The 18,766-nt window shown below is 48.4% G+C and overlaps 1 pseudogene; it reads left to right on the forward strand.

Moving 5' to 3' along the window:
* Nucleotides 1–18,766, forward strand: part of LOC137457381 (zinc finger protein 585A-like) — a 285,768-nt pseudogene that overhangs the window by 242,326 nt on the left and 24,676 nt on the right.

The following is an 18,766-nucleotide window of genomic DNA, read 5'->3' on the forward strand; positions in this document are numbered from 1 at the left end:
AGGCAAAGTGCAGGACAGCAAACTCTGGCTCTGGCTTCTGCAGCACAAAGGCCAAGGCCTGGCCACAGCCCCTGGGCAGGCAGATCCTGTCCCACATGTGTGGGTCAAGGCTCTTCAGGTGCAGTGGGGGTGGGGTGTGGGTTTCATAGCAGCACAGCATGGCCTAGGTTGGAAGGGACCTCAGAGCTCATCTGCTCCAACCTCTCTGCCATAGGCAGGGATGCCTCTCCAATAGACTCAGCCGCTCAAGGCCTCATCCAGCCTGGCCTTCAACACCCTTAGGAGAGGGCATCCTACCTGGGCAGCCTATTCCAGAGTCCCACAACCCTCATACTGAAGAACTTTCTTCCTAAGACCCAGTCTAAACCTCCTCTTCCTCACCTTCAAACCTTTCACTCCTGTCCTGTCACCCTCATGAAAAGTTCCTCTCCAGGCTTCCTTTAGGATGCCTGTAGGGTTTGTGATGCTGAGTGGAGGACAAGGACATGACAGTCCCCAGCCTTCCTGGGGCTGTGGAAAGAGGCAGTGAGGCCCTCCCAGTGCCTTAGGACAACATCTCCTCACAGGCCTCAGGGGCAGAGAATTGCCACAGTCAAGAGGGCACAGCCTTGGCTTCTCCTCATCACTCCCACCACTGCCATTGCCCTTTGCCAGCTCTACCACAGCTTTGTCCTGCACTGTCTCACAGCTGCTTCTCCTGCCCTGCAGGCTGCAGACACTCATCTCACTTCCCCACCTTGGCCTTTCCAGGCCTTCACTGACACCTGCCCACACTCACACTCTGCTCCTTGGGACACAAAGAGAAGGGCTGATCCCAGACTCCTTCTGGAGAACTTCTCAGGCCACAGCACTACCCTTTGAGAGAGGTTTCCTGCTTCTCATGGCCAGTCTCCACCTGCCAGGCTGCACCATCTGGCAGTGTTCCTCTCTCCTGCTCTTTCCTGCCTCACCAGGAGCTCCCAAGGCTGCTGGTCTTGCAGTTTCTTGTCTAGACAGCACCAAGCCCTGTGCCTGCTGGTGTCCCATCAGGTACTCAGGCAACAGAGACACAGCAACCAAACCATCAGCCCCTTCCTGCAGTCAGCCCAAGCCATCTGAGATCAATCTCCCTGGGCCAGTAGGGTTTGTTCTGGAGTGACACACAGCAATGTCCCAGCTCTCTCAGGTGTCCACATCTGAGCTGGCCTCACAGACCCCTAATGGAGTGTGGGATGTTCAGAGACAGAGTCTTTCCCCATCACTCACACAGGCCCTGCCCTGCAGCAGTGAGAGAGCCTCCCTGGCCTCCTGCTGCCTCTGCCAGTGGCTGGGAGGCTCCTAACACTTCCAGTGCCTTAGCACCCCCAGCCATAGTTGATGGTGTTTTTGCTCACCCAGGTTCACCTCAGCTCATCTGCTGACATCTCATCTACACAATGCAAACAGGCACTGCTGACCTCCTGAGGCCATGTCCTCCTGTGGAGGGACCAAGAGTCTATCCAAGCTGAGTGTGAGGCTGCTGCTGGAAACAGTGGTTGTGAAGCCCAGTCTAGGATGACTGCCCTGGGACAGCTTCCCCAGGGTGTCCAGTGAACACAGACACAGCCCAGAGCCTTCTCTGCTGATCCTTCAGGTCACTTGCAGGAGGCCTGGCTGGGTGAGGATGCTGCTGTGTGACCCAGCCCTGCACACTCACACACTTTAGCTGTTCCCTGCTGTTTGCATCTGTTGGACAATTTCTTGGGCATGCTCTTGAAGGAAACTTTGGAAGAAGACCTAAGGCTTCAGACACTGCCCCAAGCAGATCACCTATCTGGGTGAAACTGCTCTTGTGGAGGCCATCTGAGCCAAAGAGGTTCCCATGGCCTGTGTCTGCCTGTGGTCATGGGACTGCCATGCAGCAGGATGGTGTCCAAGCTGCCAGAGCATTCAGGCCTTGCCCCAACACAGGGGCTGAGCAGGAGAGTGTGGAAGTGGAAAGAGAACAGCCCTGGACAAACAAGTGCTGGTGCTCCCTGGAGCTGCTACTGCTCTGGGATGCTGTTCTTCTCCAACTCTGCTCACAGGACCTGCCTCTAAAACTCCAGAAAAGTCTTGAAGTCTCAGGAAAAAAGATATTACTGCAAGGCCCTTTATTGTGTTGAAACATACAAGGAGCAGAGGTCCACTTACACAAACTTCTGGTCAGAAAAAAAGAGAATGAATTAGAAAGTGTAGGATGAAGATATAAATAGTAAAAAACTAGACTCCCCCACCAGAAAGTACAGAAGCCAGGCTGGGCCTGCACTGAGTGACATCACAACTGCTCTGCAGGAGAAGACAAAGAGTTTACTGCTTCTGAAAGCATCCAGTGATCAGTTGGCTCAGGGCAGCCTTGAGCTCCTGGTTCCTCAGGCTGAAGATGAGAGGGTTCACTGCTGGAGGCACCCCTGAGTATAGAACTGACATGACCAGGTCCAAGGGTGGAAGCATGATGGAGAAGGGCTTCAGGTCTGCAAAGCAGGCAGTGGTGATAAACAGGGAGACCACAGCCAGGTGAGGGAGGCAGGTGGCAAAGGCTTTGTGGCATCCCTGCTGAGAGGGGATCCTCAGCACTGCCCTGAAGATCTGCACATAGGACACCACAATGAACACAAACCAGACAAAACTGAGCAGACACCAACTTGCTTAAGGCCCAGGGGAAAGCTCCAAGGAGCAAGCTCCTTGTTGCTGTTGTCTCTGCCAGGCCATCTGCCATTTCAGAAGAGCCTGGCTCTCCAGACAGGTGCTGTCTGCCTTGAGACTGCCCTGTGCCTGCCCTTCACCAGGTTAAAGGGACCCAGCTGCCTCCAGCTTGCCACACAGCTCCTGTGCTGTGCAGCCCTAAGCCCTTCATGAGAGAATTTCTCTGCACTTCTCCAGGTTCTCCACGCTCTTTTAGAAGTTGGAACCTCACCATCTGATATGGCTTCCATCATGACTCCCAGGGACACTGCCCAGCTGGTCACATCACAGCCTGTCCAGAGGCATGAGGTTGTTCTGCCCCAGTGCAGACCTTGCCTGCCTTGGCCTTGTCAAACTTCAGGAGGCCTTTGATGGCCAAATCCACACACGTGTCGAGGCCCCTGTGGACTGGAATCCCAGCATGACAGCATTTAAGGTTAGAGGGCCAGTGCCTCAAACAAGTTAACAGTGTGGGGGATTGCAGGACACTACAGGTATGGAATGAAAACTGTTCCATGGAGTTGCCACCCGAGGGGGTAAATACCACAGGAACCTCAGCAATACCATCAGAAGGTACAACCCCAGAAGTGCAAGGCCAGGAGGGTCAGAGGTTCTTTGTGGAGTGCTTTACAACAGCAACCAGAGAAGATCTTGAGTGAAGTGAAGGATGTGGTCAGTGCTGGCTGGGATACCCTGTGAGAAAGCTCTGCACTTGCTGGGAATGAGTGCTGTGAACAGGGAGTGTCCAAGAGCTTTCCCCAGTTTGAAGCTATGAAGTGCAAAGGAGGACAGCAGCAGTCAGGCTGGAAGGGACTTCAGGAGGTGTCTCAACCAACCTCCAGCTCTAACCAGCATCACAGCAGATTCCTCAGGGTTTGAGCCAAACATGTAGTGGTCACTTCCTGGGGCAGAGCTCCTGCACATTCTCTGGAAAACAGCTTCCAGGGGCTGATTATCCTCCTGTTGGAAAACTTTGTCTCTCTGTGTAGCCTGAACCTCATCGGTTTCAGACCATTGTCTATTGTCCTGATCAGTGGACAAGAGCCTGACACTTTCTTCCCAGGATCAGAGCCATGCTGCTGCTCATTCCTACCAAGATCTTCCTTTCTCCAGGCTGGGTGAGCCCAGCAACCTCTCTTGGGACTCTGCCTCATTACCTCTGCACACAGGAACTGCACTGAAGCTTCAAAGAAAGCTTTCAGGTAGGAGCTCAGAGAAACAAACCTTGAAGAGTCCTTGATTGTGTTGAAAACACAGGGAAGAGTGTTCCTCATGTCTACAGTTTCTGGGTCACACCAGACAGACCAGGGCTGAATCAGAAATGGACTGGAGAAAAACACTGGACTCTGAGTAGGTGCAGTCTGTAATGGGAGAGGGTTGGGGTGTGAAGGCATGAGGAGACCTCCTGTTCTGATGGTAGTGCTGCTCTGGAGCACAGCTCTATCCCACAAGCAGCCCTGACCTGTTCCTGCCTGCAGTCCCAGCATTGCCACACAGCAGCACAGTGCCCAAGCTGCCAGGACACTCAGGCCTTGCCCCAGCACAGACGATCAGCAGGAGAGGCTGGAAGGGAATAAAGAGCAGCTGAGGACAGCCCAAGCTCTGGGGCTCCCTGGCACTGCTGCTGTGCTGGGACTCTGCTGCTCGACATCTGCACACAGGCACTGCCCTGCAGCTCCACAGAAGCCTTGGAGGAAGGAACTTAGAGAAACAACTCCCTGCAGGGTCCTTTCTTGTGTTGACCACACAGGGAGCACAGCTCCTGATGTCTGTAGCCTCTGAGTCACACCAGACAGGACAACACTGAACCAGAAATGGTCTGAGGAAAGACATTTGTGTGGGAACAGCATTCTCACAAGGGGAACAGCACCAGCAGCAGCCATAACTCGAGAAACCAGGCTGGGCCTGCACTGAGTGACATCACAACTGCTCTGCAGGAGAAGACAAAGAGTTTATTGCTTCTGAAAGCATCCAGTGATCAGTTGGCTCAGGGCAGCCTTGAGCTCCTGGTTCCTCAGGCTGTAGATGAGAGGGTTGACTGCTGGAGGCACCACTGAGTACAGAACTGACACCACCAGGTCCAGGGATGGGGAGGAGATGGAAGGAGGCTTCAGGTAGGCAAATATGGCAGTGCTTGTAACCAGGGAGACCACAGCCAGGTGAGGGAGGCAGGTGGCAAAGGCTTTGTGGCGTCCCTGCTGAGAGGGGATCCTCAGCACTGCCCTGAAGATCTGCACATAGGACACCACAATCAACACAAAACAGACAAAGAATAAACAGACACTGGCCACAAGAAGCCAAAGTTCCCTGAGGTAGGATGTGGAGCAGGAGAGCTTGAGGATCTGGGGGATTTCACAGAAGAATTGGTGCAGAGCATTTCCCTGGCAGAAGGGCAGGGAAAATGTATTGGCTGTGTGCAGCAGAGCAGTGAGAAAGCCACAGCCCCAGGCAGCTGCTGCCAGGTGGACACAAACTCTGCTGCCCAGGAGGGTTTCATAGTGCAGGGGTCTGCAGATGGCAACATAGCGATCATAGGACATGGTGGTGAGGAGAAAATACTCTGCTGAAATGAAAAACGCAAAGACAAAGACCTGGAGAACACAACCTGCATAGGAGATGTTCCTGGTGTCCCTCAGGGAATTGGACATGGATTTTGGCACAGTGGTGGAGATGGCACCCAGGTCAAGGAGGGCAAGGTTGAGGAGGAAGAAGTACATGGGGGTGTGGAGGTGGTGGTCCCAGGCTATGGTGGTGATGATGAGGCCATTGCCCAGCAGGGCAGCCAGGTAGATGGCCAGGAAGAGGCAGAAGTGCAGGAGCTGCAGCTGCCTTGTGCCTGGGAATGGCAGGAGGAGGAAGTGGGTGATGGAGCTGCTGTTGGCCATCTGCTGCCTCTGGCCATGGAGACCTGTCCAAGGAGGGAGAGACAGTGACAAGTTAGGGCACACTTCTCTCAGCCTCCCTCCCTGAGCTACATGAAGAGTGGATCAGCTCAGTACCAACACTACCAACCCATGTCAGAGTTCATCACAGCTTCAAATGCAGCAGGGAGACAGAATTTTGCCATGAAAGTTTCCTCTCAGTTAGCAGCAAATGAAGCTGTATTGACAAGCAAGAGCTACACTCAACAATGGAATGCAATGAACAGGTACAAAACATACAGGAGTGACAATATTAGCTATTTACAATTACCAAATGACATGAAACCCCCCTGGTCAGACACCAGGGAAGCTGTTCCACTGCCTCTAAACCATAGCCCCTATTCCAAGACAGAGAGAAGGAGTGGAGCGAGAAAAAAGCAGTGGGTTAGACTTAGCCAAGGCCAGCCAAAGCAGGTGATCCCTCCTGAGTGAAGAAAAACAGCTGGGATCAGAAGAGAGAGAATTGTTATGGTACAGCTCCTCTGACTCCAGATATTTATCCAATCAATTTGTTTAGAATAATCTTTTCTTTTCCTTTTCACACCCAAGAGTGATCTATTTATTTTGTTTCTACTTTTCTGCTCAAAATCTGTAACTAAATTTTAAAGGCATTGCCTAAAACCACCACACCCATGTAGAGGTGGAGAAACGGGGATCAGGCTTGCAGTGCTGCAGAGACAGTGAAGGGAAGAGAGAAAGGCAGAGGGGCTGGGGGTGAAGCCTTCGCCTTCCCCAGCTCTGCTCACTGCTGCTCACAGGATGGAGCTGAAGGGCTTTTGTTCTCCTTCTGTGTGCACACTCCAGGAGCCTTCAGCTGAGCGTCAGCTGCTGAGATGGAGATGCCTCCAGGATCCACAGCTGCAGTGTCCTGCACCCACAGCCTCACTCTGTCAGTGACTGCAGTGACTGCTCTTCCAGTTTGCTCTCAGCATCCTCCCAGTACTGGATACTGTAAAACTCTCTCTGTCTTCCTTACATCCCTGAGATCCTCTGGCAGTGTCCTCAGCCCTGCTGTGATGTGCAGAGAAGATGCTCCTGGCCAGAGCTGCCTCCTGCAGCACTGTCTGCTAGCCAGCAGTTCCTTCCAGCCCATGAGTCTGGCCCAATAGGGCAGCAGAGGACCAGCCCAAGGTGTTTTAATAACTCCTCTGTTGGCTTTTGGTGCCCTGTAAACCTCAGGGACTGAGAGAAAGCTGATGAAACCTCTCCAGAAGTCAAAGTCAGATTCAAACTCTGAAGTTTCTTCTACTCTTAATGGGTCCCAGTGAAGCATACTGGAAAGTGTCCCCAGGGTCTGGTTAGAGCAGAAGGAGACAGTGGATGCAAGGGAAGCATCACTGGAGGCACTGAAGCATCTCCAGGCTGTGGTGAGAGCCGAGAACTGAGGCAGTGCTGACAGGTCAGGACAAGCAGCTCAAGGTGGCTCTGCTGCTGAGGAAACCTGAAGCGGGTCCACTGGCAAGGCAGATCCTGTCCCTCAACTGTGTCTCTGGGCTCCTTAGGGGGCAGTGGGGAGTGAGGATGAGCAGTGAGCAGGGTAGGACCTTGTCAGGTTTTGCTGTGGTTTGCTTCCAAAGAGACAACTCCTGCTGAAAAGGAATGAAATGTACCTTTAAATATAGTTTTTATCAGATGCTTTGTGCAATAAAAACCTCTCCAATTAGCTGCAGAAACCTTGGCAATAATTAGAAGTTCAGCAGTATTTAATGAGCCCCATGGAGTATTTGGGGCTGATTTCATCATCCTTAGGTACTGCCAGGAGACTCTGCCAAGGTACTGCCAAGAAGCCTCTCAAGAAGTCCAAGGCAGAAGCAAACTCCAAAGTACCTTGAAGCACTGATTGGCCTCACTGAGGCTTGTTACTGACAAAGGCTCCCCAGGGACTCCTTAGAGCAGCTTGTTAGAGGCCAGGATTGCAGGGAGACAAAGGCAAAGTACAGGGGAGAAAAACTTGCCTTTGGTCTAGGAAGCAGAAAGGCCAAGCCCTGACCACTGCCCTTGGACTAGAAGAACCTCAAAGCCTCAAAGCCAAGTTTCTCCTCACAGTCCTTGGTGGCAGAGGCTAGTGCCAGAGCCAAGGGGACAAAGGCCATGGTCCTGTTGGGCCTCTCAGCCTTGCCAGAGCCCTTGGCCATCCCTACTGCAGCCTCTCCTACACTGTCCCATGCCTGCAGCTCTTTCCCTTCAGGCTGCTGACACCAATCTTGCTTCCCCACCCAGCTCTCCCCCTGCCATTTCCATCCCTTCCCTGAGCTGTCTCAGCTCTCCCTGCCATTTCCTGACACCTCTGGATGGCTTCATGCATAGCAGCTCTGCCCTTTGAGGGACATTTCTTTGTCCTCATCTCTACTCTGAACCTTCCAAGCTGCACTGAGTGGAGTTTTTAGTCTCTTCCCACTCCCCAGAAGAGCTCCATCCTCTCTGAAACCACCCTTCAGCCATGTGCACACTGCTGTGTCAGTGCCCTGAGCCTCGATTCAGCAGGCTGAAGAAGCACAGGTCCCTCAGCATCTCCACAGAGATGTCAACCCCCATTCTGCCAGATCTCCTCTGCAGTCTCTGCAGTTCCTTGCTGTCGGCGACAGGGAACAGAGTCAATAATCACAGTATCACTTAGGTTGGAAAGGACCTCGAGGATCATCTAGTCCAACCTATCAACACAGACCCCATGACTAGACCATGGCACCAAGTGTCATGTCCAATCTCCTCTTGAATGCCTCCAGGGTCGATGACTCAACCACCTCCATGGGCAACCCGTTCCAATGACGAATGACTCGCTCGGTGAAGAACTTCCTCCTCACCTCGAGTCTAAACCTCCCCTGGCGCAGCTTGAGACTGTGCCCTTGTTCTGGTGCTGGTTGCCTGGGAGAAGAGACCAACCCCTTCCTGGCTACAACCACCTTTCAGGTAGTTGTAGAGGGCAATGAGGTCACCCCTGCGCCTCCTCTTCTCCAGGCTAAACAATCCCAGCTCCCTCAGCCTCTCCTCATAGGGCTTGTGTTCAAGGCCTCTCCCCAGCCTTGTTGCCCTTCTCTGGACACGTTCAAGTGTTTCAATGTCCTTCTCAAACTGAGGGGCCCAGAACTGGACACAGGACTCAAGGTGTGGCCTAACCAAAGCAGAGTACAGGGGCACAATGACCTCCCTGCTCCTGCTGGCCACACTATTCCTAATGCAGGCCAGGATGCCATTGGCCCTCTTGGCCACCTGGGCACACTGCTGGCTCATATTCAGGTGGCTGTCGATCAGCACCCCCAGGTCCCTCTCTGTTTGGGAGCTCTCCAGCCACTCCGACCCCAGCCTGTAGCTCTGCATGGGATTGTCGTAGCCAAAGTGCAGCACTCGGCACTTGACCTTGTTGAATGCCATCCCATTGGACTCTGCCCATCTGTCCAGTCAGTCGAGGTCAATACAAATGCCTAATATGATCTAGCTTTGTTCTTTTTTAAGGGAACCTCTACAGCTTATATAGACTCGGAGAGCATTGTTGGCATAGCTTTATTGGTTCCCCATGAGTGACCACACATCGTACTGTTATAGATTATTGGTCAAACTACTAATAACACACGAGGTTGTTGATGCAGGTGTGCGTCCTGTTATTCCCAGATATCTCTCTGTGTTTATAGCTACCAGTGCCCTGCTTTAGTTGCATGCTGCAGGCACAGCACTGTTTTGCTATACTGCTAGCTACTTCTGCACTTCTGCTGAGCATGGCCTACCACCATGTCAGGCTCTAAGCCTACACTGCCAGATTGCTCACACCACTTATTGCTACCATCTCCCCAAAACCCCCTGTTTGTTTTTGTGAGCAATCTGGTCATGGGAGTTGTTCCCATCCCTTACAAGATACTCTTTGTATACACAGAAGTAAGCGAGTTAAAGCTAAACTGTATAGCGAAAGCAAAAGTCCTGTAGTGCAGCATGTCTAACAGACTGATGTAACCCATACAAGGCACAAAGCTTAAGTTGAGCTAGTTAGAATGTTGTAACAGAGCTGGCATAATACATGGTCAGAGATAACAAACATTGTAAAGAAGAACTTAGATCTTACTAGTTTTAATCTTTACATTTCACTCTTCTTATTGACAGAGAAGACTTGATTATGCCTGAACACATTGCACACAGAGATTAAGACACAAATCCAGTCCTCAGCTCTGTCTTTTACAATCTGCTTTAGGGGTATGTTGCATCTTTATTTTTCTAGGATAGTCAATAATCATGAATTGTTTAATGGTAGCAAGATTTTCTGTCATCTGTAAAGGTAGATCTGGCCAGGCTCTAGCTTCACAGATAGAAAACTTGCAGGCAAACAGCAAGAGTAAAAAAGCTTCATTGCTTTGCCCAATATAAAATTGCACATAGTAATGTGGTTTTGCTCATCCTAATGATACTAATCTTTTGATGCTTAGTTTTTTCTGAGGAAAGGTGCATAGAAAAAGACAATTTGAGAACACAATATGCTTTAACCATTCATTTTTTGTGACATACCTAAATTCCCACCTTTTTGTTGTTGTTTTTTGTTGCTTGTTTGTTTTTAAACAGAAATGAAAATGCATGTTGTGCTATAATGAATTTTGACTTTCCCTCTAAGTGTTTAAAATTATGGCAAGCTGGTGAGGTAACACATAAATCCATATGAACATTTTCTCTAATCACACAACAATCAAACAATCGTAACAGTCAGTCCCAATTCAGATGGTTTTCTGGTACATTCTTCTGATTGATGCTTTTGATCTCAGATTATCATAACAGTCATTGTGATCTCCCAGGCAACCAGAGGACAGTCTCATGCTGTGCCGGGGAGGTCTAGGCTGGAGATTAGGAGGAAGTTTTACACAGAGAGAGTGATTGCCCATTGGAATGGACTGCCTGGGGAGGTGGTGGAGTCACCGTCACTGGAGGTGTTCAGGAGGAGACTTGACAGGGTGCTTGGTTAGATGGGTTAGTTGATTAGGTGGTGTTGGGTGATAGGTTGGACGTGATGATCTTGAAGGTCTCTTCCAACCTGGTCTGGTCTATTCTTCTATTCTATTCTATTCTATTCTATTCTATTCTATTCTATTCTATTCTATTCTATTCTATTCTATTCTATTCTATCATACTTCATGTGAAATGTTATTTTTTCATATTGTCAATTCTTCTGCCGTTGTTTATTGCGATGATTGCAGTTGACATGGGGTAGTTATTTCTTGCTGGTATCACTAAAACCCCTTAGCTATAAAATATACATCCCCTTTTTTTATTTTTGTTGATTTTTCCTAGATATATTTAACTTTTAAAAAATTTATTTTTATTTTGTTATTCTATATTTTTTATCTTTGTTTCAATTTTTCTTCAAAATATTTTTATTTTTAATTTTTAAAAAATTAATTTTATTTTAAAAAAGATTTAAAAAATTCATTTAAATTTTTTAATCCAATTTTTTATTTAATTATTTTTAAAATTTTTTATCTTATATTTTATATTTTAATTCTTTTTTATTTTTGTATGTTTGTTTTAATTTATTTTTATTTTTTTAATTTCAATTTATTTTTTTAATTATAATTTTTTAAAATTTAATATATTTGATTTTTTAAATTTTGTTTTGTTTTTATTTTTTAATCTAATCTTATTTTTTTATTATTTTAATGTTTTCTTTTTATTTTCTTTGTATAGTTTTTTATTTTAATTTTTATGTTATTTTTATTTTTTAATTTTATTTTTTAATTTTTTAAAAGTATAATTTACTTTTTAACTTAATTTTTAATTTTTATTTTTTCCCATTATTTTATATAGTTGCAATTTAATTTTTATAATTTTTTTAAAATGTTAATATAATTTAATTTTTTATATTTTTAATTTTTATCTATATTTTTATTTTAATCTAATTTAATTCAGCTTTTAAAATTATTTTTAATAATTTTTGAATTTTTATAACTTTTTAATTTTAACCTTTTTATTTTTTGCCTATTTTTAAATTTATTTTATTATACTTTATTTGTTAGTCTATGTTTTTGTTGCTGTTTTAAATAGTTTTTCAAAATACATTTCTTTCCTTTTAATTATTTCTTTGAAATTGTTTTTTACTTTAGTTTTAATTTTTTGCTTTTTTATTTTATTAACCTTTTTATTTCATTTTTTGGTTATTTTTCATGTTAATATATTTTTGTTTTAATCTAGTAGTCCCACTCTTAATAATCCTTTATGTTTTGCTAATAACCCTTATGGTTTTTGTTAATAGTTATTTTTTGTTAATAATCCTTTTTATTGTTTTGGGGGTTTATTATTATTTTGAGTTGTTTCTATTCTAATTTTTTTCCTTTTTTGACTTGTTTATTATTATTATTTGTTATTATTTTGTTATTTTGTACTTTTATTTTTTGTATCTAAAATATTTTCATTTTGTTATTTTTTATTGTATTTTTGTATCTAAGTTGTAATTTTTTGTTTTGTTATAAATATATTTTAAATTTTTTGTTTGTGCATGTTTTTACATTTTTTATGTTACATTAGCTAAGGAATACTTAAAAAAAACTAATAACTATTTGCTACAAACCTTAACTATATTACATGGAGCTCCTTTGAAATGCCGAGGAACACAACTAAGAAGGTTTGAACCAAAAGAAAATCTTACAATGTGAACTCATTACTAGGTAGGTATACCAGCATATCGGTGGAACCAAAGCCTTCTAGCCCTTGAATCCTGTTAGAAGGTTTAGGCACTCGGGACTCAGATGGTATTAGCTGAACAATTTTTGTCCCAACAGGAGTGCTAACAGAAGAGGCAATGGTATAGAGCATAATTTTCATAGCCCAGTCATAATCAGAATGTATTGAACCAGGAATTATATGGATGCCCTGTCTAGAGGTAGACAATCTGCCAATTAACAGAGCACAGGGTCTGTGACCCGAAGGACCATGCCAATTGAACTCGACAACACTTTGTGGATTCAAAAGCAATAAGCGGCTGTTGTCAGGTCCACTATGCGCTGTCAGAGGTGGCTGCGGGGGTGGGGGTGGGTGGTCCAAGCACCCTGGTTTGGTGTTGTCGCGAGGGGTGTACTCACACTTTGGGAGCAGTTTCCCTGCCTACGACAATCTGCAGTAAAATGATTAGGTCTGTGACAGTGAGCACAGCACTTTTGAGACTGTTCAGCAGTCAGGCAATTTGATTTAAGGTACCTAGGGTTTCCAGAAATACGATGTTTTCCACCCAGGTTCTTTCCATTTTGTGGTGGTTGTACTAGTGGTTTCATGACTGCTTCTATGGCAGTGGCTAGATAAAATGCTCAGAACCTGTTTAGTTTTGTTGTTAGCATTATCTGATGCCAGAATATCCAGCATTTTTACCTTCATATTGTGAGTCAAATCTGGATTAGCATTTAATGCCATTTGTAAAGTATTGACAAAGGAACCAAATGGCCCTGCTGGATCCTGATGAGTAGTATTAAGCACAGAATCAGATTTATTGTCCTGGATTCTCGACCACTGTTTGATCACTAAATCCTGACTTAATTGTAAAGCCTCATCAGGAAGTTACATTTGCTGATATGATGTAGCAAAAGTCTTGCCCCACCAAGGTGATTAGCAGTGACACCTTGTAAAAGGTCTGTTGTCTGCCGGGGCGTGGCTTCTGCAGCACTGCAAGCGAATTGCCACTTATCAAGAAGTTGCAAGGTCTGATGTGGTGTTATTTTCAACTCTCTGCTTTCTGACATGGTTTGAAGCTCAGAGAGTATTGTCTTAGGATCTAACATTTTTTCTGCAATTAGAATATCATCCATATAATTGCAGATGAGGAAGTCACAATGAGTCTGTCTAAATGGAAACAAAGCCCAAACCACATATATTTGGCAAGGGTGGGAAAATTCTGCATGCCTTAAGGAATAGTGTGGCCAGCAGGAGCAGGGAGGTCATAGTGCCCCTGTACTCTGCTCTGGTTAGGCCGCACCTTGAGTACTGTGTCCAGTTCTGGGCTCCTCAGTTTAAGAAGGACATTGAAACACTTGAGCGTGTCCAGAGAAGGGCAACAAGGCTGGTGAGAGGCCTTGAACACAAGCCCTATGAGGAGAGGCTGAGGGAGCTGGGATTGTTTAGCCTGGAGAAGAGGAGGCTCAGGGGTGACCTCATTGCCCTCTACAACTACCTGAAAGGTGGTTGTAGCCAGGAGGGGGTTGGCCTCTTCTCCCAAGCAACCAGCACCAGAACAAGGGGACACAGTCTCAAGCTGCGCCAGGGGAGGTTCAGACTCGAGGTGAGGAGGAAATTCTTCACCGAGCGAGTCATTCGGCATTGGAACCGGTTGCCCAGGGAGGTGGTTGAGTCATCGACCCTGGAGGCGTTCAAGGGGAGATTGGACGTGGCACTTGGTGCCATGGTCTAGGCATGGGGTCTGTGTTGATAGGTTGGACTCGATGATCCTCGAGGTCCTTTCCAACCTAAGTGATACTGTAAATACTGTGAAATACCCATTGATATCGGTGGGTGGAGCCTGCCTTATTCAGTGACTCACTCAGTAGATGCAAACTTTTTTGAATCCTCGGGATGTAAGCAAATTGTAAAGAAATAATCCTTCAAATGAATAATAATCAGGTCCCAATTTGTGGGGACTGGGAGTTGGGAGGCCAGGTTGTAAAGCACCCATCTCCTCCATGATCGATTGCTCTCAGACCATGTAATAAACATCATTTGCTGACTGTAGCCCATAGGTAGCTATGGCTTGTCTAGCTTTCTTTAACATTTATCAGTCCAGAGATTGCCATAGTCATTGTTGACCTTCTAATACCACAGGAGATGCATGTACAGGAAAATCTACAGATTCTCCATCTGTGACTGCATTTCCCACAATACCTTTCCACCAGCGCAGCGGGACAGTTCCCTGTCCCTCCCACCTCCCGATCGTCCCATCGGGACTCAATTGGAACCTCCGTCGGAGTGCTATACTCTGCTGATAACGTCTAGAATGTAGGAGGCCGGGGGGCAGGGGGTGTAGCGCAGCTGAAACTGCCTGGGGGAAGGGGCCGCTAGGGCCGTTCCTGCCACTGCCATGGGGGTGGCTGCTGCCGGGGCCGCTGCTGGTGTCAGTGCTGGTATCGGTGGTGCGTCAGTCGATTCTGCTTGATCGGAGCCGCCGGTACTTGCAGGGGCCATGGGGGGTCGCGGGAGGCGTCGCCAGGAGAGCTGCCGGAGTGTGGGGTGCCATTGGGGGGGGCTGGGCTGAGGGCTGCCGGCCTGAGCACTACCAGGGCTCACACTGCTGGGGTGGTGGGGGCCACCATCGGGGCAGCCGGGGCTCGTGGCGGAGCGGGGGTGCAAAAATGCCGTGATCGCAAGCCTGCAAGCGCTCCAGGAGTTGCAGGGCAGAGTTGCCGCTGTCTGGGCTCCCAGCATCGGACCTCTCATCTTTCAAGCCCGAGCCATCGCTGGCAGTATCAGAGGAAGATGTTGATGAAGGGGATCGAAAACACCGAGCCACAGGTTTCGCTGCTTTTTTATGGGTTTCTCTGCTTGGTGCAGACGGCTGTGGTGGTGTCTAATAAACACGGTGTGCTCGCCAAGATGGCGGAAGTGGCGTCTTCTTTGTGCAATTCTTAATGCGTAGCGACCTTCATTTTGATTTCACGCACCTTATCAGTTCGATCGGGACTCACTTCTGCCGCTATTGATGTGGCAGGAGCAGATTTTTCCGCACAAAATGACAGTAATAAGGAACTGCGATTCATGTAGAAGGAGTAGCAGGCAATTGAAATTGTGAGGAGGATGCTGACGGAGTGGCAGACGATGTGCAGAGAGAGAGGAGGGGGGCGGAGGGCAGGGAGTGCCTTCCCAGTCTCTCTTGTCTCGGTTAGAACCAAACACCGCAGCAGCTGACGGGAGTAGCCTGCTCTGCTTTTTTCGATTGCAATGTCCGTGACGATCCGTCACACGGTGCTAGAGCGAAAAGCTGCTTTTTTAAGCATTTAGCACCTCATCCCACAGCTGGGCTGCAATTTCGTCCCGTGCTTCGGAAGTAAAAGCTTATTGCCGTGGGGATGACTCTGGGCACAGGCTAATAGCCCTTTTACGATCCCAGAATTGCCAGTAATACCTCTCATGGAGAGGATAGGTGGAAGGCGTTTAGCACAGCCTCTTCTGTGGTGGCGTGCTTCCCCTTGCCTCTCCCCGGTCGCTCACCAGGCCAGGGTGAGATTCACTTCCTTTGTGAGCGCGCGCTGCTAATTTTCCAGCACCGGGGCAGTGCTGTCCAACCGGCTTTCCGTATCGCTCGGACGTACCTCTCTCTGCTGAGTTGATCAGTATGGTACTCCGAGGATCCCTTGTCCATGAGTTCAGGTTTATTCGGGCACCAGATGTAGGACGACGGAGATTGGGAATCAATACGGCTGACCAATGTGATCGAGTATTGTTCCTTTATTGTTCCAGTGTTGCAGGCCTATGGTGCAGGCCTGAGGTGCAGGCCTATGGAGCAGGCCTGTAGTGCAAGTATAGCACTGTAAAGTGTAGAAGAAACAGGAGACAGGAAAGGCAGAAGTGCGTAGCAAGGCAACTGCTACGACTTATATAAACTCGGAGTGCCCTGTTGGCATAGCTCCATTGGTTCCATCTGAGTGACCACACATTGCACTGTTACAGATTATTGGTCCAACTACTAATGACACAACGAGGTTGTTGATGCAGGTGCATGTCCTGTTGTCCCAAGATAACTGTCCATGTTTATAGCTACCAGTGTCTTGTTTTAGTTACATGCTGCAGGCACAGCACTGTTTTGCTCCACTGCTAGCTAACTCTGCATTTATGCTGAACATGGCCTACCGCCATGTCAGGCTCTAGGCCTGCACTGCCAGATTGCTCACACTGCTCGTCGCTGGCATTGCCACATCGTTCTCCTCCCCGTCCCATTTGTGTGCGCTTATTGGTTGTAGCGCCTCCTCCCTGTTCCTGCCGGGGGCATGCTCGCCCCGCCCTTCCCCTTTTCGTTTGGCACCATCTTGGGGCGCATATGGCTGAGGTCTGGCCCAGACGTCCTCAGACTCCAATTTCCCCGTGGCACCCCAGGCCTCCTCGGCTAACTCACCCCAGAAGGATTTGGCTTGATTCTGTCCCTCCACAAGCGGGTCAGGGTTCGGGAATTCCGGGGGCACATTGCCCTCCCGCAATTCCTCAGGCTCGGCAGAATTGCCATCGTCTGGGGGACGCGAAGTCCGCGTGGCTGCCCTGACTCCCCACCTCAGGATGGCCGACAAACAGTCTCCTATCGCCCTCCAGATCCCCCTCTCCTGCCTGGCCCCCTGCAGAGCCCGCACGACTTTCCCCCATGACCTAAGATCCTTCCCACAGCCTGAGGACATCGTCTCCAGAGCTAGCGCTTCAGTGCATCTGCTCCACGTTTCTTGGTGGAGAATGTCCACAGGCTGGCTTATGACCCCAAGCTGCAACAGCCTCGCAACTGCGAGAATAAAATCTTCGGGTTCACAATCAATACCCCACTGCCTATGTAACTGCGACACGACCTTCACAAGGGCTTCCATCCTCCTTGTTGGTCCAGGAGTGTCCTCCCCGCCGGGCTGGTCCAGCCGCTCCGGCCACCGTTCACCTGATTCCAGGTGAATTCCCGGGTTTCGGCACCACTTGTTGCCTGTCATAGGTGTGGCGACCTGGTTCAGGAACGGCCAACCCCAGACCGCTCAGTCCATCAGCTCGCAGACACCAATGTGGTGGATGGCAAATGGCCTTTATTAGTGAACGACACTACACGATATAACTGAGGTTTACATCACTTCCGTCTGCTTGCACTGTAAACTAAATGCTATTGGCTATCAGGAGAGGGGCCCTATCTTCCCATACAACGCGAGATCTTACGGCCACTGGAGCCTAACTACCTACAGTGGTGGAACCCACCTGTGTTTCTGGTGTGACAGGAGGATCCCCACACCTGCATGTGTTGGAAGATGAGTACTGGGATGCAAGCCACAGTTTGCTTTCACTTGGAGGCATAGAAGGAGTCACTGGACTCTATTGCCCCAGAGGTGGAAACACAGCCCCAGCATTTGCAGCATTTGGACGGGGCATGGACTGACCCAGACTGTGCTGGAACAGAATGGAGCTGCAGAGCACCTGCAGTGAGCAGTCCTCTGTGTACTGCAAAGCAACCTCCTGTGGAGTGAGAATGGACAGTGCCTGAGGCCTGCTGCTGATTGTTGCTGGGCATGGTGCAGGTGGCACAGAATGAAGGCTTGGGAATACCAAAGGTTAATTTGCTTCCATTACTCCACACCATCCTGCCTCATGCCACCTTCACAGGGACAGTGCTGGCTGGAGCAAAGTACTACAGGGCTTGAAGTTCAGATTACAACATTAGACACTACCTGTTCTGGTTGCTGCTGTGGGGTTCTGGCTCTCAGGTGCTGGCTCTTTGCTGAGGGGGAGTGCTGTAGGGGTTGAACTCCTGGCTGTTGCTGCTCACTGCTGTGCTTCTTTCTGCAAGCAGCCTCAGGTCAGTGTGCATTATGGGTTCTCATTTGGATTCAACCCTTTTGATCTTATCTCAAGTCCTTATCCCAGCCCAGAGGGTTTTTTGATTCATGTGTGTGTTATTTTTCCTGCACTTCTGTTTTGGGGGGGAACAGGCAGCTTAACCTCTTCTCAGCCCTTCAACCTGTTCCAGCCCCAGAGTGGAAAGCCAACAGAAGCTTTCTGAGTTCTTCCAAAGATCTCCATGAGCTTCCCCCTACACCCTCCAAAGATCCCAAAAGTCAGTCCTAGGACCATCCAAATCCCAAACATCTAAGATAACTTGAAAGCCCCTGAAGAATGCCTCTGAGAGGCCACTCAAGACTCCTCTGAAAACCTCATTTTCCCCTCCCTGAACTGGGCACACAGCTCCACCCCATCCCTTGGAAGAAAATGCCCCCAAAATTCGGGCATTGAGGCAGGGATATCTGAAATAAAAGCAAACAGACAGGATTTGGGTAACTTTTGGGTTTTATTGAGACAATTGGTCAATGGACAGAGGATTTCTTACCCCAGGGAGACACAAAGCATTGGGGAAGAACCAGACAGACCCTGGCAAAGCCCTGCCCATCTCCACTGGGAGCTCCAGCTGTGCCGACTCAGCACTGTAATTGTTCTCATTAGCAAGAATTGGTGTTCAGAAGGGCAGGAGGTGTTTGTTGCTGCTGGTGTCC

Source organism: Melanerpes formicivorus, unplaced genomic scaffold (assembly GCF_026170545.1).
Source record: "Melanerpes formicivorus ecotype bairdi unplaced genomic scaffold, bMelFor1.0.p_v2 SCAF_177, whole genome shotgun sequence".
NCBI classification, from domain to species: Eukaryota; Metazoa; Chordata; class Aves; order Piciformes; family Picidae; genus Melanerpes; species Melanerpes formicivorus.